Source organism: Oryx dammah, unplaced genomic scaffold (assembly GCF_014754425.2).
Source record: "Oryx dammah isolate SB20612 unplaced genomic scaffold, SCBI_Odam_1.1 HiC_scaffold_23, whole genome shotgun sequence".
NCBI classification, from domain to species: domain Eukaryota; kingdom Metazoa; phylum Chordata; class Mammalia; order Artiodactyla; family Bovidae; genus Oryx; species Oryx dammah.
The window spans coordinates 66,858,208-66,884,242 of NW_024070207.1; the positions used below are offsets into that span (position 1 = coordinate 66,858,208).

At 37.9% G+C, this 26,035-nt stretch overlaps 1 protein-coding gene across 1 annotated transcript in view; it reads left to right on the forward strand.

Moving 5' to 3' along the window:
• Positions 1-8,425: 8,425 nt before the first annotated feature.
• The window catches only part of CYSLTR1 (cysteinyl leukotriene receptor 1), a 72,145-nt gene continuing 54,535 nt past the window's right edge, over positions 8,426-26,035 (forward strand). The window contains exon 1 of the mRNA XM_040265654.1: positions 8,426-8,867. The gene's annotated coding sequence lies outside the window, so the exon portion shown is untranslated. The remainder of the gene's footprint in view (positions 8,868-26,035) is intronic.

Genomic DNA, 26,035 nt, shown 5'->3' on the forward strand with positions numbered 1-26,035 from the left:
CAATCTAAGCTCTGTAGCACTGCCATGTCATTCCTCCTGAGTAGGATTCTGACTCAGAAGCATTTAACTATAATTCCACAAATAGTAGCTTCACCCCCATTGGCTCCTCAGCCAATTAACATACACCAATTTTTAAGTTTTTTTTTTTAATTTCTTTTGTGAGTGTGTGTTTCTACCTCATCTTTTTTTACAAACCCTGTTGAGGGCTGACTTTTTAAAATCACAACAAAGAAACTGCTCTGTAAATGATCTATAAGCAGATTGCCTGTGAAGAGAGAGAATATGTTTAATATTATAGAAATAAATTCATAATATATTGCTAAGTAAAAATCACAAGTTGATAAGCAATGTGTAGAGTGTAGGCTGCACTCGCCCTCTGTGATGGCCCACACTCTGTCTGTGGAGTGTGCTTCTCTCTGAATCTGAATAAATTAACTTCTTACCTATCACTTTGTCTCTCACTGAATTCCTTCTGTGATGAGACATCTAGAACCTGAACTTCATTAGGTCCTGAAATCAGATAACATGGGTTTTAGCTGGGTTTGAGTCCCAGCCATGTGGGTTCAAGTCCCAAGCAGAGTTTTGGCTGAGTTTGAGTCCCAGGTAATTTGGAACCAGTCTGTTGTTCCATGTCTGGTTTTAACTGTTGCTTCTTGACCTGCATACAGATTTCTCAGGAGGCAGGTAAGGTGGTCTGGTATTCCCATCTCCTGAAGAATTTTCCACAGTTTATTGTGATCTGCACAGTCAAAGGCTTTGGCGTAATCAATAAAGCAGGAGTAGGTGTTTCTCTGGAGAAGGCAATGGCAACCCACTCCAGTACTCTTGCCTGCAAAATCCCATGGATAGAGAAGCCTGGTAGGCTGCAGTCCATGGGGTCGCTGAGTTGGACACGACTGAGCTACTTCACTTTCACTTTTCACTTTCATGCATTGGAGAAGGAAATAGCAACCCACTCCAGTGTTCTTGCCTGGAGAATCCCAGGGACGGCAGAGCCTGGTGGGCTGCCGTCTATGGGGTCACACAGGGTTGGACACGACTGACGCAACTTAGCAGCAGCAGTATGTATAGTGTAATCCTATTTTGATGAATATATCTATATATATATAAATAAATAAAAAGCAAAAAAGCTATACACATAAATATTAAGAGTGAGTTACTTTAACATGATGGGATCATGTATGATTTTTTAATTGATTTTATTTCTGCTTAGTGATATTTTATACTTTATATAACTAAAATAAAATGAAGTCATTTCAGAAAAAAGAACAATTTAAATTTATTTACACTGAAATGTTAGAGATTTCACAGATCTGCTTTCCTTCAAGCAGTTGGAACTCAGTCAGCATAAGAAGATATCTGGACCACACAAGAGATAAAAAAAGAGAAAAGAGAGCTCCAGGAAGGGCTGACTCCTAATTTATTCCCTAATTTATTTATTCCCTAATTTTTCTCAGGGCTGACCCGGCTAGACTGAGAAGTTTAGAGTTAATTTCATGTGTTTCACATGGTAGATAAGCCATGCCCCCAAGAAGACACTTACACAGCATGTAAGAGAGATTTCAAGATTTCTAGCTTCTTTTCTTCTTTGTTTAAAATGTTCATCTGACTGGTTCTCTTGACTATATATTAAGTACAACATGACTTTCTGAAACTCTTAAAGTCTTAAAGGAGGCAACAGTTGTGCAACGTGGGGTGCTTATTTATATATAATACTATCAGCACTTCCTCCTTAAAACAGGAAGGAAAAGAAGGACTGACAGTTGTAAACCCAAAATTAGTGAAATGAGGCCTCTTTATCTCAGGAACAAAAAGATAGACCATTACACTTACCATTTTGAGTGCTCCTGATCATTGCTTGTTTGTTCATTTGTTTAAATGATATTGGACTCAAGACAGCCTGGATATGGAATAGTCATGAGATTCAAGAATATGTCTCATTTAGAAATCAAATGGACATTATAACTATTTCAGTGGAGGGAGGGTACCAATAATATTTTAATGCAAAAAAGAAAGTTCAACATTACCTAACAAATGCATTTCACAAACAACACTAAGTTAATAACAAAAAATAATCTCAGAATTTTATAATGCATTCCAATTTTCAAAGTGCTTTAACAGACTTCATTTTCTCAACAGTGAGAAACTGAAAAACTATAGTTCTGGCTCAATCTTAAGAGATGTGACAAAAGCTATTGGTTTGAGTGCCTGAACACCAGATAAACCTTTGGTGTGAATGCCTGAACACCAGATAAACCTTTACTCTTCATCCTAAAAGTGTATTTTCCTGCTATAAGGAAAGTGTTCAACCAACCAGTAACCTCACATATGTCCCCTTCCCACAACTTTGTCCACTATTTTTCTCTATGTGTGAGAAATAAATTAAATGCAACTCTAAAATGCCAAGGGCAATCTATAAACTGACAAGTAAAATTGAGGTTGATCCATAAAAGTATGTTCCAAATTAAAAATCATGAAATTAAACTAAGCACTTTGTTCCATAGCCATATATATTCCACTTTAAGGATTCAACTTAGCCCTGTGACACAGGAAAAAATCTTCTATTTTGTTATTTTTTAGCCAAGGTCAAAACCTCAACAAGCTAATCTAAGCACCAACTATCCAGTGGTGAGAGGCCTCTGGATAGAACAGGAAAGAATATATTTAACAGAAGACAAATCAATGTCAAGTAAAGAACTTCTGATCATTTGAAAGCAAAAGTAAAAAGAAAAATCATCTAAAATGCAAATTGGAAAGTCTGTGAAAATGTTATTTAAAAAAAAAACAAGATTCTATTTTAAATTCTGATTTGTGCCCAAAATTGCCTGAGAATTCACATATACAAACCACCAAACCAGCAAAGCTAAGATATGGAAAAGTTTTTAATGCTCCAAACCAGAAACCATTCTTTGAAACAGTGTTACATTCCTGGCTGGTAACTTTTTAAATAACTCTGAGTGAGTAAAACCATAATGTTAATAAAAATAAATCTATATATATTAGAAACATAATTTGTGCCAGGCACTATCCCATAATAACTGCATAAGGTAGTGTAATTATTGGCCCCATATTACAGACCGGGAGTCTAAAGATCCAAGAGTTTGGATAACTTGCCTAAGATCACAATTAGTAAATGGTGGAACCAAAATTCAGCCCAGATCTGTCCACCTCCAGAGTTTATATTATTAAACCCTAGTGCATACAACCTCTCAGAATGTAGTTTCTTCCACTACCTTCTACTCCCTCAGGGAGGGGGTACTGAGAGGAAAAATGAAAAAAGAAAGTAGTTGAAAACGTGCTTTATTTGTTTCAAAATGTTTGTCCAAGTCTAGTCTTGCTTATATTTTTTCAAAGGGAAGTTATCTTGGTAAGAGAGGTGAAGCTAGTTAAGAGCTAGACCCCAAAATCAAATATTTGAGTCAATTTCCCTTCTTGGCTTAGACAGTTGTTTGGTCCCTGGTGAGATAAAGGAAACATGCCAAACACAGCTTCTGAGTACGTCCCCGGGGGATTTTCCCCAATACTAGGAAATAATTAAGAGGTTGTTTATATAGCTATTTACAGTTCACAAGTATTTTCTCATGTGTTAGCTCACTCTGATTCCCAGTAAAGTGACAGAGTGGTGGTTATTAACCCTTTACCATTATTAATTACAAATGGGAAAAACTGAAGCTCAGAAAATTCAAGTGACTTGCTCCCTCTCAGGTCACACCAAAAGTGATGAAGCCCCAATAAACCCAGGCCATGGAATTCCATTTTCAAGTTAAACTAATATTTTCCCTTCAGTGGCTAAGGTAGTTTTACAAATAGAACTTTATTAGCCCATACACACAGTAAACACATACAAATACTCCTGAGAAATGAAGCAATTTAGCAGCAGCAGCTCCAGATATAAAAATAAGCCTTTGCCCTTTCATGGCTCTCCTTTTCTGTGACTTTTAAATGCTGTGAAATAAGCAGAGCTGATATTATCATCACTTTTCTAATAAGAACACTTAGACTCCCTATTTATAGTGGGTGACCTCTCATATAAAAGCCAGTTCTTGAGCAACTTCTTAATTTAGAGACATCAAATAGACGATATTCACTCAAATATACTTAAAGGTGTTTCAGGCTAGGCTAGCAAGTTTGGTGTAGCAGGAGCTTTGAGGATCTACGGACTTCTTGCTGATGCTGCTGCTAAGTCGCGTCAGTCGTGTCCGACCCCATAGATGGCAGCCCACCAGGCTCCCCCATCCCTGGGATTCTCCAGGCAAGAACACTGGAGTAGGTTGCCATTTCCTTCTCCAATGCATGAAAGTGAAAAGTGAAAGTGAAGTTGCTCAGTCGTGTCCGACTCTTGGCGACCCCATGGACTGCAGCCTACCAGGCTCCTCTGTCCATGGGATTTTGCAGGCAAGAGTACTGGAGTGGGGTGCCATTGCCTTCTCCAGCGGACTTCTTAGACACTCCTAAAATAATTCTTAGTACACCAGTCTCTACACTGATGCTGAAGTTGAAACTCAGGTATTTTGGTCATCTGATGTGAACAGCTGACTCATTAGAAAAGTCCCTGATGCTGGGACAGATTGAGGGCAGAAGGAGAAGAGGGCATCAGAGAATGACATGGTTGGATGGCATCACCAAAGCAATGGACATGAAATTGAGCAAACTTCAGGAGAAGATGAGGGACAGGGAGGCCTGGCTTGCTACACTTCATGGGGTCACAAAGAGTTGGACGCCACTGGGCAACTGAACAACAACAACACTAGTCTCTCGTTACAGCAATGCTTTCACCAGGAATTTACAGTACAATGATTACTCAGAAAGTTTTCTTTCATTTTCTTAGAAAAAACTAAATTTGACACACTTTTCAGTAGTTGCACAATACCTTCAATTAACAGAAGGCCTAGTTCTCACTGAAAGTCTTTGTCTAATTCTTCCATTACTGATCTTCTTTAGAAGTAAAGTCTGAGGTAGGGGCAAATCCAACCAGCCCCAGTTCCTAGGTTTGCAGGCTATATACCAGGTTCCCTGATCACATGCACACAGCAGACTGTCTCTCACATCAGTTGCCAAAATGGCTCATCAATACAGCCCATTTTCCTACTCACACCCGTCTACAGCTGGACTCAGGGGCAAATACTAAGTAGGAAAAAATAAACTTGGAGTTTATCATCATTACTACAACTTCCATTTGTATAACTTTTGTTTTCCTTTTCATAGCACCTTTCTATATATTCTCTTTTTTGGTCCTGTCAGGGAGAAAGCCAGGAACTCTACAAATCCATGCAAATGAACTTTCTCATCCATGCTAACCAGATGACATCCTCCTCAAACTTGAAAGCCCATACATGAAGTTACATACACTAGTGTGCCTCAACTATGCCCATAGACCCACACTGAGATATAAATAAATACAAAGGAAGTGGAAATAAATCTACTTACTCTTTTTTTTTTTTTTCTACTTACTCTTGATTAGGCATCTAGAAACTTGGCTTCTTTCCCAACTTTGGCACTTAATTATATGACCTTGTACTGATAATATGCTTTACTCCAAACTAAGTATTAATTTTAAAATCTATTCTAAATCTGTGCAGTTCAAAGCAGTAGCCACTGTCTATATGTTGGCTATTGAGCATCTGAAATGTGGCTAGTGTAATTGAAGGACAGAAATTTCTATTTAATTTAATATAATTTAATGTATTTACAGTTAAGTTTAAATAAGCACATAGGGGCTTCCCTAGTGGCTCACATGGTAAAGCGTCTGTCTGCAATGCAGGAGACCCAGGTTCGATCCCCGGGTTGGGAAGATCCCCTGGAGAAGGAAATGGCAGCCCACTCCAGTATTCTTGCCTGGAAAATCCCATGGACCACAGAGCCTGGTAGGTTACCATCCATGGGGTCGCAAAGAGTCAGACACGACTGAGCGACTTCACTTTCACTTTCACTTTCACAAGCACATAGTACTAGTGACTATGACATTGGGCAGCACAGAATAATGTAGGGATTTGGGGCTTAAATAATCTGTACCAGCTCTCCTTAAGTGGTCTATACCATTCTGTCCTACAGGGCTTATTCAAACTTATCCAAAATTTTCATTTATTATGTTGTGGCCTCACCAGAAATGACAACTCAAAATTGATTTATATCATGAGGTAAGCCCTGGGGCAGAAATAGGGAGAGTTATGAGAGTCATATTTCCACAACTAGATTGATACTTTTCATTGTCTCTGATTTTCTCTAAGCTGGAACTAAAGCATGAATCATTGTATCCAAGGCTCTTTGAGTGAATGTATATGTGTGTATAGTACACCTGTGGTGGATTCATGTCAATCTATGCCAAATCCAATACAGAATTGTAAAGTAAAAATTAAAAATAAATAAATAAAAATAAAAATAAAAACATTAAAAACAACAACAACAACAAAAAAAAAAAAAAGAACTGGGCTGTAAGTATAGTAACGCTCTTTATCTACCTTTTCAAAGTGTTGTGAGTATTAATTGTGGAACAGTTTCAGTTCTGAAAGAAAATAAGTGATATTTCTTGATTTTGTGGTAAAATAAACATCTTTAGAAAATCTCTTTCTCTTATGGCCTCAGTTACCTTATCTATAATATGAGAGAGTTGAACTAGATTTATTTAACAAACCAAACAAGGCAATCAGCTAACATCTAGGAACACAATCATTAACCAGATGTGTCATACCCTCAGGAACTCAATTTTTGAAAAAGTCTAAACAAAATGATTTTTCAAGGCCTTTTCAGCTCTATGAGTAAGCTATGAATCCTGCAGCACAGAGTTAATATATGAATGCTGTCTTACTGAAAATCTTATAACCTTCTCCCCAAGTTTTACTCCATTAAGACACAGTCCCCATCCAACTACACATTATTCACCTTCTTCCTCACCATTCCCTTCTTGATCCTCTCCACCTCAATAAAAAATTAAGAACTGGAAGAGTCTGGGGAAAATGAGAAAGAATAGAGAGATGACAGCAAAGAGATATCAGTGTGATACTTCATCATTTCCTAAAATAATAGAAAATGTAAGGACAAGTATGTAATGAAGACAGAGAGGATGGAAAAGAAAGGATAGAGAGATGAGGAAAGGAGATTAGGAATCTGCTGTCAATTATAACAAACATGGCATAAATTGATATAGCTAAACAAGGCAAAAATACAATTGGGGATGAATGGAGCACTGCTTTTTCCATCCCAGAGGCAGAGAAACAGCTAAGGACGGACAACTGGGGGAGTACACAGAGGCACAACAGGGCATCTCATCTCTGCCACAGTTATTATGATGTCCTCTTGAAAGATTTTGCCTCTTTCTTCTTCCTTACCTGGTATGTACTACACTTCCATCATAGTTGAAAATGGCTATAACAGTCCATATCAGAGGCAAAGTGATAACTTATCCTCTGTCTCTCTTACGAACTTTCCCCTAGATCTCTGGGGATCCAAACTCAGTTGAAGAAATTCTATTTCTAATATCACTTCAGTTAGTAAAACTTTCCAGGAAAGGATTAGTCTTATCTTGAATCCAAATGTTATCTCCTTCTTTAATTTGGTTGAATGACTTTTCACCCCAACTAATACCACAACCAAGAATACTATGAAAGGAGATGAATATTTAAGAAACCTTAGAGCCCTGACCCCAGGTTGGCTATGAGATAATTCTGGTACCTACAGATGCAAAGTTCAGGCCTTTGTTCCTGCAGCAGGTAGCAGGCCAGAGGGCTGTTGCTAGTTTCCTGATTTACTGAGTACACAAATTCATTATTAGTTAAGGGCTATGTTTTCAAAGCATTAATATGAACATATTTATGCCATCCCCAGATGAAATATCTTAATATAACTCAATACAATTGAAGTAACCAACTCACATTAGGGTATTATTATCCATTTGGTTCATAACATCAAGGTGCTGCCCCAAGTTCCAGTCAACACATAACAGACTGCTATATCCCTTTATCCAGAAACAGACAAGAGTATCCCAAAGCTCCCAATATCCCAGAGCCTAGCCAAAGACAAATTCCTTCTAAATTCCTAAAACAGGCCCGCAGACAGAAAACCCAGTCATTCCAGACCACTCTTAGTGTAAGAGAAAGAGAAAAAAAATCATTTTTAATTCAACAGAGGTAATGTATTGCTGTGGGGATTTTGAGAAACCAAATTCAACCTAAGACATTTATTTTTCAGGGGATAAGTCACCAGAAAGGAGAAGGATTCTTAGAATATAGATAGAGCCATAATTGTCAGTGAGAGAGAGATGTGAAATTTATCTTGCCTAAGATCAGGTTTCACATGTTGACAGTTATATTAGCATATACTGGTATATATTTCTCCACCTACAAATAGTCTAACCACTCCCCCAAATCATAAATCAGAGAGAACTAAACTGGACAGATCTCAGAACAGTTGTGTGATTGATTTCCTGAGGATTCCGTTGCTGGAGCTAGGGATAAAAGTTCATTTATACACACAACAACCTGCAAGTCCAGTTTCTGTTCTTCTCTCCTTCTGCCTTCCCCTTACCCCACTTTGAACCAGAGTGGCCAAATCGAGGCGTGCTTTAAACAACTTGAGGACTGATTTGAAAGAGGAAGAAGAATCTGTATACACTGGCTAGCATATGTGCCCTGCCCTCCTCTCCTCTTGAAAATAGCAACAACTCATCTTTTCAAAGAAGTTTGCCTAAAAAAGTAGGCACACTGTGAATGGTGTTTACTTTCAGGACTTCCAGGGTATTCAAATTTACTGTAAGGCTGACCAACAATGATTAGCTTTCCAAGGGACGGATAGATTGGATTTACTGAAGACCTGGAGCTTGCTTCTGAGAGTGAATGCAAAAGACCCTAAACTGTCAACCTTGAAGTTAACAGGTAAGCAGTTTCAATGTTTTTTCAGTGCTAGAACCAGGCATTCTGTGGATGGTAGATTTTAGCAAATTCCCAGAAGTTTGAGGATAAATAATTTGCCTTGTCTGCTTTAAATTGGGCTGCTAGTATGATTCTTTCTGCTTTATTTATTGGATAGAGATTCAATAATCTAATTGGTCAATCAACAAGTATTGCTTAGTGCTTCTGTTAGGGGTTCAATGCGGCAAAATACAGAGCGAACACTCCCTAAGCCTCCAGCACCTTTGCAATCAAGTGAAAAAAGTAAGGGATATTTTTTAATCCTTTATGAAGGGTTCAGTGGAGTTTCTCTAAACTGTAGTAGCAGTTTCGTTTGACATACAAACAAAATATACAGTGACGGCTGAAGGTAAACTCACTAGTGAAGACTGATTTGGTATCTTCACAAGGTAGTTTCATATTCATTATCCTACTTGAATCTGTCAATATTCTGCTATTTAAACAGATAAGTGTTATTATTTCTGTTTTGCAAAAAAATAAATTCAAAGGGGTTAAGAAATTTTCTGGAAACTTGCCACACAACTAGAATTGGCAAGTTCTGACTAGAAACTGAAAATAGAAAGCTCTTAAAATTATAAATGAATATAAGGAAATTAGATGATTTAGTACCTTGGACATATTTGACTTATACCAGGTTTAAACAGGCCTACCACTTCATATATTTAAATCAAAATCTTTGGCCAGGAGCATCCTTCTACTTAGAAGCAAAAAGTTGTTTTCAACAGTAAACAAATGGGTTGGTGGATTCCATCTATAGCTAAAAAACAAAAAACAAAAAATAACTTGAATTCAGTGGTTCTGCCTTCCAATCCTCTGGTTATTTTGAAATCTAGAAAAAGGATTTTTCAGGCTATTATTTTTAAAAAATGTAACTAAACTTAGAGTTGAGATTGCATTGCATTTCAAATATGTTGGTGAAATTTGTTTCCAGATAATTTTAAATTTATAATCTCTACTACAACAAGATCAAGTTTATGGTATTTATTTAAATTATTCAGAAAACTTTATTTTTTAATTAATTTATTTATTTCTTTTAATTTTACTTTACAAAACTTTCTGTTGCTGTTTTATTATTAATTGTTCAATCAGAACTAAAAGCAGTCTGTGTTTACACTGTAAGTAAACAACCTAAAGTACTATATTTACATCTATCCCCTTAATAAAAACTGTTCCCCAGGTCCCCATGATATTTAAATGATTATACTAGTGAGTCCCTTCCTGCAAATGAAATAAATCAGCCCATGAACCTAAATAGAATGGTGACGTGAAGAGAAGTGAGTCATGTCCAACTTTTTGCGACCCCATGGACTATACAGTTCATGGAGTTCTCTAGGCCAGAATACAAGAGTGGGTAGCCTTTCCCTTCTCCAGGGGATCTTTCCAAACCAGGAATCAAACCCAGGTCTCGCACATTGGTAAAGAAACCCAGGCAGATTCTTTACCAGCTGAGCCACAAGGGAAGCAATAGAATGGTAGGTTAAAGGAAGTTTGCAGGTTGAGACCAGTGCGAAGTCAGCATTTAGGTGAATTTGCCATACATCAACATGAATCAGCCACAGGTATACATGTGTCCCCCATATCCTGAACCCTTCTCCCACCTCCTTCCCCACCCTATCCCTCTGGGTTGTCCCAGAGCACCGGCTTTGGGTGCCCTGCTTCATGCATCGAATTTGCACTGGTCATCTATTTTACATGTGGCAATGTACATGTTTCAGTGCTATTCTCTCAAACCATCCCACCTTCACCTTCTGCCACTGAGTCCAAAAGTCTCTTCTTTACATCTGTGTCTCCTTTGTTGCCCTGCATGTAAGATCGTTGGTGCCATCTTCCTAAATTCCATATATCTCCCCACCAACATGGTAATTCCCCAAAAGGCAGGAACGACGTCTAACTTTACTTTGTGGTACATGTTATATTGAGCTCAATTGAAGACTGTTTAACTGAATTACAAGAGATTTGAGCTATTTTAATAAGAACATAAAAGTAACAAAATAGATTAGAATAGCAGTCCATGCAGAGCTATTTAATAGAACGATAGGTTAAAGAAAGTTTGCAGGTTGAGTCCAGTGCGAATTCAGCATTTAGGTGTCTTCCTAGCCCAGAATTATCAGTTTCATTTTCTACTATCTTTTCTTTCCTATCTTTAGTCAAGCTTTTTATTTTTTAGGAAATATTTATCTGGGATAAAAGCAAAATTCTCCCATAGTGCTGAAAATTATAAATTTTCCTTTGCAGTACTACTTATTAATAATAAGAGATTAAAGGAACAGCACTGATCCTTAAGATATGTATCAAACCTTGTGGATTTGATGCCATGAAGCGTATCTATCATAATCTCCCAAGTAACACAGATAGCTCTGCATGGACTGCTATTCTGATCTATTTTGTTACTTTTATGTTCTTATTAAAATAGCTCAAATCTCTCGTAATTCAGTTAAACAATCTTCAATTGAGCTCAATATAACATGTACCACAAAGTAGAGTTAGATGTAGTTCCTGCCTTTCAGGGAATTACCATGTTGGTGGGGAGATATATGAAATTTAGGAAGATGGCACCAACGATCCTACATGCAGGGCAGCAAAGGAGACACAGATGTAAAGAAGAGACTTTTGGACTCAGTGGCAGAAGGTGAAGGTGGGATGGTTTGAGAGAATAGCACTGAAACATGTACATTGCCACATGTAAAATAGATGACCAGTGCAAATTCGATGCATGAAGCAGGGCACCCAAAGCCGGTGCTCTGGGACAACCCAGAGGGATAGGGTGGGGAAGGAGGTGGGAGAAGGGTTCAGGATATGGGGGACACATGTATACCTGTGGCTGATTCATGTTGATGTATGGCAAAAATCATCACAACGTTATAAAGTAGTTATCCTCCAATTAAAATAAATTAATTAATATTTTTAAAAAGAATGACAAAACATAAAAATATGAGATGGTAAACCAGTGTTATGTTTTTAATGGCAAAGGCATTTAGAAAAAAAAAAAAAACAGTGGGCTGGGATGAATGGAGAAGGTGTCACAGCAAAGATAAAATGAAATAGGTCTAAAAAAATATCTAGAATATTGAACCATGCTAAATAAACTTTCTCTGCACATAGTAAGTGGTAAATATACATTGTTTAAATTCAATTCTAGTCACAGAAATAATGTGAGAAGCATACTGTGTCATGACTGAGTTTGATACCTACAGGGTACACAGAGGAGCCTGATTTGGGATTGTGTTGAGGTAACACAAAATAAATCAGGATAGAAATTTAAGGCCAAATTATTAGACATTGAATTCCAGGCACTTTTTAATGTGAAATCATATTAGCAAACTTTGAATAAGTGAAGATATGATAAAAATATTTTTTAGTAGATTTTCACATGCCTGAGTACATTTATAGAAAACTGGAGATGAAGAGACCACTTAAAAAGAGTAGCAGTTCTCACCAAGAGTGAGAATAAGGTTCCCTTTTCTCCACACCCTCTCCAGCATTTATTGTTTGTAGACTTTTTGATGGCAGCCATTCTGACTGGTGTGAGATGGTACCTCATTGTGGTTTTGATTTCCTCTTCTCTGATAATGAGTGATGTTAAGCATCTTTTCATGTGTTTGTTAGCCATCTGTATGTCTTCTTTGGAGAAATGTCTGTTTAGTTCTTTGGCCCACTTTTTGATTGGGTGGTTTATTTTTTTGGTATTGAGTTGCATAAATTGCTTATATATTTTGGAGATTAGTTCTTTGTCAGTTGTATCATTTGCTATTATTTTCTCCCATTCTGAGGACTGCCTTTTCACCTTGCTTATAGTTTCCTTCATAGAGACTCCTTAAAAAACCTGGAAATAGAACTGCCATATGACCCAGAAATTCCACTGCTGTGCATATGCACTGAGGAAACCAGAACTGAAAGAGACACATGTACCCCAATGTTCATAGCAGCACTGTTTACAATAGCCAGGACATGGAAGCAACCTAGATGTCCATCAGCAGATGAATGGATAAGGAAGTTGTAGTACATATACACAATGGAATATTACTCAGCTATAAAAAAAATGCATTTGAGTCAGTTCTAAAGAGGTGGATGAAACTGGAGCCTATTATACAGAGTGAAGTAAGTCAGAAAGAGAAACACCAATGCTGTATATTAATGCATATATATGGAGTTTAGAAAGACAATAACGATGACTTTATATGCAAGACAGAAAAAGAGACACAGATGTAAAAAACAAACTTTTTGGATTCTGTGGGAGAAGGTGAGGGTGGGATGATTTGAGAGAATAGCATTGAAACATGCATATTACCATAAGTAAAGCAGATGACTGGTGCAAGTTCAATTCATGAAGCAGGGCACTCAAAGCTGTGCTCTGGGACAACCCAAAAGGATGGATTGGGGAGGGATATGCGAGGGGGCATTCAGGATGGTGGGACACATGTGCACCTATGGCTGATTCATGTCGATGTATGGCAAAACCACCACAATATTGTAAAGTAATTAGCCTCCAATTAAAATAAATAAATTATTTTTTTAAGAGAGAAAAGAATAGCAGTTAACGAGGCTCTTCCACTGCCATTTGGTGGTAGTGGAAATGGAATGAAGAGTAACTTAAGAGTAATCGATGAAAGTTGGTGAGTGACTAGATATAGGCAGCATAGGAAAGAAATGTCAGAGCTGTCTCTGAAATTTTGAAACTATGGGATCTGGGCACTGATGTTACCACTCTTTATATAAATACATAATTTGAGGGTGAAGTGTTTTGACCAACTGGGTTTGACAAGATGGCAAAAATTCAAAGCAATGTCCAATAAATAGTTGGAGATAATGGCCCCGAACATGAATGTAGGGTAAGAGGTGGAGGCCAAAATTAAGTCTGGGGAGTGTAACAACCAAAATCATAAAAATTACTCAGCTTAGAAAAGTCAAATATAAGACATGACCAAAGACTGAAATTCATGCAATACCTACACTTTCAGTCAAGAGGAAGAAGACAGTCTTGAAAAATAAGAGCCACAGAAATATAATTCCTCTCAAAGGGCTTCCCTTGTGGCTCAGCGGTCAAGTATCTGCCTACAATGAGGGAGACCTGGGTTTGATACCTGGCTTAAGAAGATCCCCTGGAGAAGGGAAAGGTTATCCACTCCAGTATTCTGGCCTAGCAAATCTCATGGACTGTATAATTCATGGGGTTGCAGAGAGTCAGACACAACTGAGCAACTTTCACTTCACTTCAAAGGATTTTTAAAAAGTCTTGAGGAAAGGTATCAGATAATTTATTCTTTTAAATGTCCCCTGACCACCAGTAACTAGCACAGTACCTCATATACACTGTGAGTACTTAATAAATACAAAGTTATTTTAACATAGGCTAGCATGATTCTTTTCTTCAAACTGTATTCCAGTTTGAACTCTGTCATAAATGGTGCAACCTAACAGTGGCTGCTCTAAACTACCTTGCTAAATGAATTTCAATGGGAATGAAATTGAGCCAGGATAACTGAGAATTCATCCTAGCCTTGGCTTCTAATAAGTTGTCTATTCTCTAGCAAGTTCCTGAACATCAGTATTTCTTAATATCTTCATGGATCTATGCCAAAACCAATACAGAATTGTAAAGTAAAAATTAAAAATAAATAAATTAATAAATTAAAAAAAAAATAAAATAAAAAAAATAAAAATAAAAAAAAAAAATAAAATGGTAAATATGAAAGCAACTTGAAAACACAAACCACTTTCCAAAAGAGTTTTAAGTCTACTCCAGGAGAATAAAATACATAACAAAATTGAATGCATGTTGAGGCAGCAAGCCCAGTTACTTTCTGCTCCCAAAATTACATTGTAGACAAGGGCATCATTCTATGCATCAGCAATCTCACCAACTCTAAGGACCTGTCAATAGGATCCAATCCTTTCATTACCACTAACTCTATAATACTTGTACAAGCCTCAATGTGAATTCTGAAAAGATTAAAAGCTTTTAACTTTTTATTATGTATTGTGGTATAGCTGATTAACAATGTTGTGATAGTTTCAGGTGAACAGTGAAGGGAATCAGCCATACATATACATGTATCCATTCTCCCCCAAACTCCCCTCCCATCCAGGTTGTCACATAACATTCTGCAAAGTTCCATGTGCTGTATACAGTAGGTCCCTGTTGGTTATCCATTTTAAATATAGCAGTGTGTACATGCCCATCCCAAACTTCCTAATTATCCCTTCCCTCCATCTTTTACCTCAGCAAACATAAGCTTTTACTTAAAGTTTGTGAGTCTGTTTTGGTTTTGTAAATAAGTTCATGTGTATCATTTATTTTTATTTTTTTTATTTTTTTCCCTTCTTTCTATTTTTTATTTTACTTTACAATTCTGTATTGGTTTTGCCGTACATTGACATGAATCCACCACGGGTGTACATGCGTTCCCAAACATGAATCCCCCTCCCACTCCCCTCCCCACAACATCTCTCTGGGTCATCCCTGCGTACCAGCCCCAAGCGTGCCATATCCTGCATCGGACATAGACTGGCGATTCGATTCTTACATGATATTATACATGTTTCAATGCCATTCTCCCAAATCATCTCACCCTCTCCCTCTCCCTCTGAGTCCAAAAGTCCGTTATACACATCTGTGTCTTTTTTGCTGTCCTGCATACAGGGTCATCATTGCCATCTTTCTAAATTCCATATACATGTGTTAGTATACTGTATTGGTGTTTTTCTTTCTGGCTTACTTCACTCTGTATAATTGGCTCCAGTTTCATCCATCTCATCAGAACTGATTCAAATGTATTCTTTTTAACGGCTGAGTAATACTCCATTGTGTATATGTACCACAGTTTTCTTATCCGTTCATCTGCTGATGGACATCTAGGTTGTTTCCATGTCCTGGCTATTATAAACAGTGCTGCGATGAACACTGGGGTACATGTGTCTCTTTCAATTCTGGTTTCCTCAGTGTGTATGCCCAGCAGTGGGATTGCTGGGTCATAAGGCAGTTCTATTTGCAATTTTTTAAGGAATCTCCACACTGTTCTCCATAATGGCTGTACTAGTTTGCATTCCCACCAACAGTGTAGGAGGGTTCCCTTCTCTCCACACCCTCTCCAGCATTTATTGCTTGCAGATTTTTGGATCGCAGACATTCTGACTGGTGTGAAGTGGTACCTCATTGTGGAGATTCCACATATAAGGGATATCATATAATATTTCTCCTTCTCTCTCTGACTTACTTCACTCAGTATAACACACTCTAGGTCCATTCATGTTGCTGCAAATGGCATTATTTCATTATTTTCAATGACTGAGTAATATTCCATTGTATATATGAACCACATCTTCTTTATCTCTGTCAATGTAATTTTAGGTTGTTTCCATGTCTTGTTTAGAGCTACAATGAACATTGAAATTCATGTACCCTTTCAGACCATGTTTTTCTCTGGATATATGCCCATGAGTGAGATTGCAGGGTCATATGGTAGATCTCATATGAGACAAGATGGCAGTGTAGAAGGGTGTGTGTTCATCTTCTCCTGTGAGAACTCCAAAATTGCAACTTGCTGCTGAACAATCATCGAAAGGAGAATGTTGGATCCCACCAAAAACAAGATACCCCATGTCCAAAGGCAAAGGAGAAGCCCCAACAAGACTGTAAGAGGGGTGAAATCACGTTTACAATCAAATTGCAAACCCGCCAGAGACACTTGGAGGGTCAAACAAAACCTTGTGCACACCAGGACCCAGAGGCCCCACAGAGATGGAACCAAGTCTGCCTTTGACTGTTTGAGTGTCTCCTGTCAGGGCATGGGTCAACAGTGGCCTGCCACGGAGACAGAGGCTCTGGCTGCAGCAGACCCAGAACATGCTGCATGTAACATAAGCCCTCTTAGAGGAGGTCACGATTAGCTCCACCATAGAGCCACCGAGCAGACAATCCACAAACTGCAGAATAATTATACCAGAGAAATTATCACACCACACTGTTAAGAAATTTCTAGGACCCACAACAGATTTCCCAACCTGGGGATCCAGAAAAAGGACTGAGAACCCCCAGGGAATTTGACTTTGCAGGCCAGTAGGATTTGATTATAGAACTTCCACAGAAATGGGGAAACAGACACTTCGAAGGCACAAACAAAATCTTGTGTGCACCAGGACCCAGGAGAAAGGAGCAATGTCCCCACAAGAGACTGAGTCAGACTTGCTGTGAGTGTCCAGGACTCTCCAGTGGAAGCATGGGTTGACAGTGGCCTTCTGTAGAGTCAGGGGCACTGAATACAACAGTGTGGGCATAAGTCCTTTTAAAGGAGGTCTCCTTTACTGCCATTATCCCTACCATAGTTTGACCTCAGGCCAAACAACAGTGAGGGAACACAGCCCTGCCCATCAACAGAAAGTTGGATTAAAGATTTACTGAGCATGCTCTTGCCCATCAGAACAAGACCCAGATTCCCCCACAGCCATTCTCTCTCATCAGGAAACTTCCATAAGCATCTATTCTTATCCATCAGAGGGCAGACAGAATGAAAACAGAAAACTAAACAAACTGACCACATGGATCACAGCCTTGTATCTCAATAAAACTATGAGCTATGCCAGGGCTACCCAAGATGGGTGGGTCATGGTGGAAAATTTGGACAAAATGTGATCCACTGGAGAAGGGAATGGCAAACCACTTCAGTATTGTTGCCTTGACAACCCCATAAACAGTATGAAAAAGATAGGGCACTGAAAGATGAACTCCCCAGGTCAGTAGATGCTCAATATGCTACAGGAGAAGAGTGGAGAAATAACTCCAGAAAGAATGACAAGGCAGAGCCAAAGTGAAGACAATGCCCAGTTGTGGATATGACTGGTGACAGAAGTAAAGTCCAATGCTGTAAAGAACAATATTGCATAGGAACCTGGAATGTTAGGTCCATGAATCAAGGTAAATTGGAAGTGGTCAAACAGGAGACAGCAAGAGTGAGCATCAAGTGAACATTTTAGAAACCAGTGAACCAAAATAGACCAGAATGGGCGAATTTAATTCAGATGACCATTATATCTACTACTGTGGGCAAGAATCCCTTAGAAGAGATGGAGTAGCCATCACAGTCAACATGAGAGTCTGAAATGCAGTACTTGGGTGCAATCTCAAAAATGACAGAATGATCCCTGTTCATTTGCAAGGCAAACCATTCAATATCACAGTAATCCAAGTCTATGCCCCCCCTACTAATGCCGACAAGTTGAAATTGAACAGTTCTGTGATGACCTACAAGGTCTTGTAGAACTAACAACAAAAAAGATATCATTTTCATCATAGGGGAATGGAATGCAAAAGTAGGAAATCAAGAGATACCTGGAGTAACATGCAAGATTGACTTTGTAGTACAAAGTGAAGCAGAGCAAAGGCGAACAGAGTTTTGTCAAGAGAACACACTGGTCATAGCAAACACGCTCTTCCAACAACACAAGACAATTATACACATGGACATCACCAGATAGTCAATACCAAAATCAGATTGATGATATTATTTGCAGTCAAAGATGGAGAAGCTATAAACAGTCAGAGAAAACAAGACTGGGAGCTGACTATGGTTCAGATCATGAACCGTTATTGCCAAATTCAGACTTAAATTGAAGAAAGTAGAGAAAACCACTGGACCATTCAGGTATGGCCTAAATCAAATCCCTTACGATTATACAGTGGAAGAGACAGATTCAAGGGATTAGATCTGATAGGCAGTGCTTGAAGAACTATGGATGGAGGTTTGTGACATTGTACAGGAAGTGGTGACCAATACCATACCCAAGAAAAATAAATGCAAATAGGCAAAATGGTTGTCTGAGGAGTCCTTACAAATAGCTGAGAAAAGAAGAGAAGCAAAAGGCAAGGAGAAAAGGAAAGATACACCCATCTGAATGCAGAGTTCCAAAGAACAGCAAGGAGAGACAAGAAAGCTTTCCTAAGTGATTAATGCAAAGATATAGGAGAAAACAATAAAATGGGAAAGACTAGAGATCTTTTCAAGAAAACTAGAGATACCAAGGGAACATTTCATGCAAAGATGGGCAAAATAAAGGACAGAAACAGGATGAACCTAACAGAAGATATTAGAAGAGGTGGCAAGAATACACAGAAGAACTATTCATAAAAGATCATCATGACCCAGATAACCATGATGGTGTGGTTAGACTAGAGCTAGACATCCTGGAATGCAAAGTCAAGTGACCCTTAGGAAGCATCACTACAAACAAATCTAGTGGAGGTGATGGAATTACAGTTGAGCTATTTCAAATCCTAAAAGATGATGCTGTGAAAGTGTTGCACTCAATATGCCTGCAAGTTTGGAAAACTCAGCAGTGGCCACAGGACTGGAAAAGGTCAGTTTTCATTCCAATCCCAAAGAAGGGCAATACCAAAGAATGTTCAAACTACTGCACAGTTGCACTCATCTCACACACTAGTAAAGTAATCCTCAAAATTCTCCAAGTGAGGCTTCAACAGTACATGAACCAAGAACTTCCAGATGTTCAGGCTGGATTTAGGAAAGCCAGAGGAACCAGAGATCAAATTGCCAGCATCCACTGGTTTATCAAAAAAGCAAGAGAGCTTCAGAAAAAAAATCTAATTCTATTTTATTGACTACACCAAACCGTTGACTGTGTGGATCAAAACAAACTGTGGAAAATTCTTAAAGAGATGAGAATATCAGACCACCTTACCTGCCTCCCAAAAAATCTGTATGCAGGTCAAGAAGCAACAGTTATAACTGGACATGGAACAACAGACTGGTTCCAAATTGGGAAAGGAGTACGTCAAGGCTGCATATTGTCACCCTGCTTATTTAACTTATATGCAGAGTACATCATGAGAAATGCTGGGCTGGAAGAAGCACAAGCTGGAATCAAAATTGCCAGGAGAAATATCAATAACCTTCAATATGCAGATGACACCACCCTTATGGCAGAAAGCAAAAAGGAACTAAAGAGCCTCTTGATGAAAGTGAAAGAGAAGAGTAAAGAAGCTGGCTTAAAATTCAACATTCAAAAAACTAAGATCATGGCAGCAGTCCCACCACTTCATGGCAACTAGATGGGGAAGCAATGAAACAATGACAGACTTTATTTTCATGGTCTCCAAAATCACTGCAGTTGGTGACTGCAGCCATGAAATTAAAAGACACTTGCTCCTTGGAAAAAAAGCTATGACCAACCTAGACAGCATATTAAAAAGCAGAGACATTATTTGCCGACAAGTTCCGTCTAGTCAAAATATTGGTTTTTCCACTACTCATGTATGGATGTGAGTTTGACCATAAAGTAAGCTGAGCACCAAATAATTGATGCTTTTGAACTGTAGTGTTGGGGAAGACTTTTGAGAGTCCCTTGGACTGAAAGATCAAACCAGTCAATCCTGAAGTAAATCAGTCCTGATGAAAGGACTGATGTTGAAGCTGAAGCTCCAATACTTTGGCCACCTGATGTGAAGAACTGACTCCTTGGAAAAGACCCTGCTGCTGGGAAAGATTGAAGGCAGGGGGATAAGATGACAGAGGATGAGATGGTTGGATGGCATCACCAACTCAATGGAGATGAGTTTGAGCAAGCTCTCTGAGTTAGTCATGGCCAGGGAAGCCTGGCAGGGCTACAATCTATGGGGTCGCAAAGAGTCGGACAGGACTGAGCGACTGAACTGAACTGATGGCAGATCTATTTTTAGCTTTTTAAGGATTTTCCATACTGTTTTCCATAACGGCTGTACCAACTTACATTCCCACCAACAGTGTAGGAGGGTTCCTTTCTCTCCACACCCTCTGCAGCTTTTATTTTTTGTGGATTTTTTGATGATAGCCATTCTGGTTGGTGTCAACCAACATTCACTGTAGTTCTGAATTGCATTTCTCTAAAAACTAGCAATGCCAAACATCTTTTCTTGTGTTTATTGGTCACCTGTATGTATTCTTTGGGGAAATGTCTATTTAGATCTTCTGCCCCACTCCAGTACTCTTGCCTGGGAAATCCCATAGACGGAGGAGCCTGGTAGGCTGCAGTCCATGGGGTCACGAAGAGTCGGAAACGACTGAGCAACTTCACTTTCATTTTCACTTTCATGCATTGGAGAAGGAAATGGCAACCCACTCCAATGTTCTTGCCTGGAGAATCCCAGGGACAGGGGAGCCTGGTGGACTGCCATCTATGGGGTCACACAGAGTTGGACACGACTGAAGCAACTTAGCAGCAGCAGCAGCAGCCCAATTTTTTATTGGATTGTTTGTTTTGCAGCTTATAGGCATCACGAGCTATTTGTAGATTTTGGAGACTAATCCCTTATCAGCCACATCATTTGCAAATATTTACTCCCATCTGTGGGCTGTCTTTTCAATTTATTTATTGTTCCCATACTGTGCTAAAGCTTTGACATTTAAGTAGATATCATCTGTTTATTTCTGTTTTTACATCCATTATTCTAGGAGGTGGATTGAAAAAGATACCACTACAATTTATGTCAGAGAGTGTTCTGCCTATGTTTTCCTCTAAGAATTTTTTAGTGCCTTGTCTCACATCTCACATTTCGGTCTTTAGTCCATTTTGAGCTTATTTTTGTGTATTGAGTCAAAGAACTATCCAACTTCTATATATATATATATATATATAGCTGTCCAGTTTTCCCAGCACTATTTGTTAAAGAAACTATCTTTCCAAAATTTTGTAGTCTTGACTTCTCTGTCATAGATTAATTGGCCATAAGTGTGTGGGCTTATTTATGGGTTTTCTGTCCTGATTCATTGATCTATATTTCTATTTTTGCACCAGTACCATACTGTTCTGATGCAGAAGTAATTGTGATCTTGGATAGTGAATTTTAAATCATTATAACTAGGCTCAAACACATCTTTAGTAATCAATTACAATCAACACATTTTTGACAACAAGAAATGTTTGTTTATCCCTGTAGTATAAAAATCTGTGCTTCAGGATTTGACCAACTCTTGGAAAGCATTTTCTGTCTCCTGCTAGTTCTGAAGGTGTATTCCATGAAACAAGTTGTCAAAACGGTTGAATAAGTGGTAGTGGTTTAGCAAGAGGTCAGGTGAATATGGTGGATGAGGCAAAACTTTGTAGCCCAATTCATTCAACTTTTGAAGTGTTGGTTGTGCAACGTGTGGTTGAGCATTGTCATGGAGAAGAATTGGGTCCTTTCTGTTAACCAATGCCAACTGAAGACACTGCAGTTTTTTCTGTATCTCATCAATTTGCTGAGCATACTTCTCAGGTGTAATGGTTTTTCTGGGATTCAGAAAGCTGTAGTGGGTCAGACTGGCAGCATACCACCAAACAGTGACCATGACCTTTTTTGGTGCAAGTTTGACTTTGGAAGGGGCTTCCCTGGTGGCTCAGATGATAAAGAATATGCCTGCAATGCAGGATACCTGGATTCTATCCCTGGGTTGGGAAGATCCCCTGGAGAAGGAAATGGCTACCTACTCCAGTATTCTTCCCTGGGGAATTCCATGGATAGAGGAGCCTAGCAACTAACACTTTCACTACTTTTCACTTAGCTTTGGGAAGTGCTTTGGAGCTTCTTATCGATCCAACCACTGAGCTGGTTTTCGCCAGTTGTATAAAATCCACTTTTCATCACATGTCACAATCTGATCAAGAAATGGCTCCTTGTTGCATAAGAGAAGACAAAACTTAATAATGAAGGGTTTTTTGTGTGTTTTTTTCAGTCAGTTCATGAGGCATCCACTTATTGAGCTTTTTCACCTTTCCAATTTGCTTCAAATGCTGAGTAACCGTAGAATGGTCAATGTTGAGTTCTTCAGCAACATAGTGTATAGTTGTAAGAAGATCAGCTTCGGTGACTGCTTTCAGTTGGTCATTGTCAACTTCTAATAGCCAGCCACTAAGTCTCTCATCTTCAAGGATCTCATCTTCTTTGCAAAGCTTCTTTAACAACCACTGCACTATATGCTCATTAGCAGTTCCTGGGCCAAATGTGTTGTTGATGTTCCAAGTTGTTTCCACTGCTTATGACCCATTTTGAACTGGAATAAGAGAATCACTCAAATTTTATTATTGTCTAACTTCATTTCCATAGTCTAAAATAAAGATACAATAAGCAGCAGGTAATGTCATTAGCAAAAAAAAAAAAAAAGTAAATTTAGAAGTGCACATTAAAATGATGTATAACATAGCCACATTTATTTAAGAATGTATTCCAATATCAAACAGCAAACTTCAACAATACAAAAACCGCAATTACTTTTCACCAACCTATATAGTGTAGTCTAAAGTCAAGGAGCCTGATTTCTCCAGCTCTGTGTTTCTTTCTCAAAATTGCTCCAGCTATTGATGATCTTTTGTGTCTCCATGCAATTTTAGATTTTTGTTTTAGTTCTGTGATAAATTCCATTGGTATTTTGATAGGGATTGCATTGAATCTGTAGATTGCCTTGGGTAGTGTAGTCATTTCGACAGTATTGATTCTTCCAGTCCACAAACATCGTATATCTTCCCATTGGTTTATGTCTTCTTCAATTTCTTTCATTAGCATCTTACAGTTTTAAGAGTACAGGTCTTTTGTATCTTTAGTTATGTTTATTCCTAGATACCTTATTGTTTTTAATGTGATGGTAAATGGAATTGTTTCTTGAATTTCTCTTTCTGATCTTTCTTTGTTAGTGCATAGAGATGCAATAGATTTCTGTGTATTAATTTTGTAACCTGCAGCTTAATCAAGTTCATTGATGAGTTCTAGTAATTTTCTGGTAGCATCTTTAGGATCTTTCATCTAAAGTATCATGTTATCTGCAAACAGTGACAGTTTTATTTCTTCTTTTCCAATATGGATTCCTTTTACTTTTTTCTTCTCTGATTGCTATAACCTATGACTTCCAAAACTATGTTAAACAAAAGTGGCAAGAGTGGACATCCTTGTCTTGTTCCTGATCTTAGAGGAAATGTTTTCAGATTTTCATCATTGAGTATGATGCTAGCTGCAAGTTTATCTTATATGGCCTTTATTATTTTGAGGTGTTTTCCCTATATGCCCACTTTCTGGAGAGTTTTTTTTTTTTTTATCATAAACAGGTGCTGAATTTTGTCAAAAGCTTTTTCTGCATCTGCATAAAAATCTGCATAAAAATCATTATATGGCTTTTATTCTTCAGTTTGTTGATGTAGTGTATCACATTGATTGATGTATGCATATTGAAAAATCCTTCCGTCCCTAGGATGAATCCCTCTTGATCATTGTGTATGATCTTTTTAATGTATTGTTGGATATGGATTGCTAAGTATTTTGTTGAGGATTTTTGCATCTCTATGTTCATCAGTGATATTGGACTGTAATTTTCTTCATTTGTGATATCTTTGTCTGGTTTTTGTATCAGGGTGATGGTAGCCTCATAAAATAAGTTAGGAAGTTTTTTTTTCTCTGCAATTTTTGGAACAGATTCAACAGGATAGATGTTAACTCTTCTCTAAATGTTTCATAAAATTTGCCTGTGACACTGTCAGGTCCCAGACTTTCATTTGGTGAGAGGTTTTCAATCACACTTTCAATTTCAGTTCTTATGGTTTATCTGTTAATATTTTCTATTTCTTCTTGGTTCAGTCTTGTACCTTTCTAAGAATTCGTCCACTTCTTCCAGGTTGTCCTTTTTTTGGTCTACAGTTGCTCATAGTATTGGTACTATGATCTTGGTATTTCTGTAGTGTCAGTTGCAACTTCTTTTTCATTTCTGATTTTATTGATTTGAGTCCTCTCCCTTTTTCTCTTGATGAGTCTAGCTAAAGGTTTATGTATTTTGTTTATCTTTTCAAAGAACCAGCTTTTAGTTTCATTGATCTTTGCAGTTTTTTCTTTGCCTCTATTTCAGTTGTTTCTCCTCGGATCTTTATGACTTCTCTCCTGTTAACTTTAGGTTTTGTTCTTTTTACTCTAGTCTTTTAGGTATAAGGTTAGGTTGTTTGAGTTTTTCTTTTTTGTTACTTGAGGAAAGAGTGTAGTGCTATAAACTTCCCTCTCAGAACTGCTTTTGCTGCATCCCATAGGTTTTGGACTTGTGCTTTCATTTTCATTTGTCAGTAGGTTGTTTTTTTTGTTTGTTTTTTTGTACTTCCTCTTTGACTTCTTCAGTGATCCATTGGTTGTTTAGTAGCTTAGTGTTTAGCCACCACGTTTGTGTTTTTATGGGGTTTTTTTCCTTGTAGTTTATTTCTAAACTCATTGCATTGTGATCAGAGAAGATGCTTGATATGATTTCAATTTCATTAAATTTATCAAGGCTAGTTTTGTGGCCCAGCATGTAGTCAATCCTAGATAATGTTTTGTGGGCACTTGAAAGGAGTGTGTAGTCTGCTGCTTTTGGATGGAATGCTCTATAAATATCAGTTAAGTCCAAGTCATCTGAAGTGTCATTTAAGGCCAGTGTTTCCTTATTAATTTTCTGTTGAAAGGATTGAAATATTTAAGAGTAGTATTTAAGAAGTATTTCTGTGAAAATGCTATTTACCTTTTCCCTACATATCACTTCCATTAAGTCCATTGATTCCTAGGATCAAATGCTGAGAATCAAAATAATTTTTTACACTGATTTCTGAATGTAACACAATATTCTACTACTCTGTTATCAAGCCATTTGTCCAAACACAGACTTAGTTATAATACAAATGATGTTCCAGAAAATATAAGTAGGTATAGTGCATGTATCTCTCCCTAAAATACAAAGACCTAATGTCATTTTTATCCCTCATACCAATGATATTTATGTTTCAGGCTACATGGTTACCAAGCATGGTATGATTTGAGAGCCAATGAGAAACAGCTTCCCCTGTTCAAACAAGTGTGAGAAAATTCCTGGAAGTTAAATTCTTATTAATCAATCCTATAAAAGAGATTCTTGGATCAGATTGTCAATTTGTTTATTTGTATTAAGAAATACAACTGTCAATAAGTCTGGTATACTCATAGCTGGTAATGGCACATCTTCATTCTTATAGAAAAAGCAACAAAGGAAGCCAATTAACCTGATTAGATAAATCCAGACATCTTAGGTCAATTAATTCATGTTACAATACTGGTGCTAAAACACAGTCAACTGACAATTACTTTTGCCTTTGACTGAGAATTCTTCATGGGTTGGTAGGGAAGACCA